The sequence below is a fragment of the Rhipicephalus sanguineus genome, chromosome 1 (genome assembly GCF_013339695.2).
Source record: "Rhipicephalus sanguineus isolate Rsan-2018 chromosome 1, BIME_Rsan_1.4, whole genome shotgun sequence".
In the NCBI taxonomy this organism is placed as follows: Eukaryota; Metazoa; Arthropoda; class Arachnida; order Ixodida; family Ixodidae; genus Rhipicephalus; species Rhipicephalus sanguineus.
This window is the reverse complement of record NC_051176.1, coordinates 246744743-246745603: the sequence shown is the minus strand read 5'-3', so window position 1 is coordinate 246745603 and position 861 is coordinate 246744743.

Genomic DNA, 861 nt, shown 5'->3' with positions numbered 1-861 from the left:
CTTTACATCTCCATTTTTCCCTGTTCGCAAAAAAAAAATAATAATAATCACGAGGTCGACACACTTGTCTCAACATTTGCACTGGGGTCGCCAAGGTCAATGTCACCGCGTACAGTTCCGCGTTGCTGACGGCGAATTTGCTCCTCTGATATGATTAACGCGGACCCGCGATCACACTACATATGTCGCGACATCATTGGGTCGCGCAGTGTTGATAGTCTGGCCTCGATCTAATCGGTTCTCTTGACGAAAAACAATACGGATTCTAATCACGGAGGCCGTATTCCGATGGCGGTGCAGCATGAAACGATCGTGAACTGTCACCAGGTGGCCAAAAACAGCTTTTTCACCTTTGAACTTTATACAAACTGTGCAATGGAGCTAAAAATCATGTCCCGAGAGATTTATTCAATATACCAAATCGCCAGAACTTTTTATAAAGTTAAACCGTTTTTTTTTCTACCTATAAAGCTTTACGACTAAGGAAAATCTCCTTGCACAGGCCGCTTATGCGCTTCGGCGGACGCTATTTTCTTGAACAATTACAGTCAGTAATTCCATGATTAGCAAAAAATGCCTCAATCAGCTTTCCTGTACCCACTATTATAATGTAGTTTGTTTTTAAACGTTAAGATTTACATTTGAAAATAACTTCCCTTCGTTTGACTTCAATGGAGCACAATTTTTTCCCGAGATACCGATCAGCCAGTCCTTGCGGCTTATTTGGATATCTATATACGTATACAACGTTAAGCCTTGTGATTATTCTGCATCTGTGAATGGAAAATTACGCTGCAGCGTGACATGGAAAAAAAGAGAGAGAAAGGTTAAGTGAAAGGCAGGGAGGTTAACCAGAAGTCT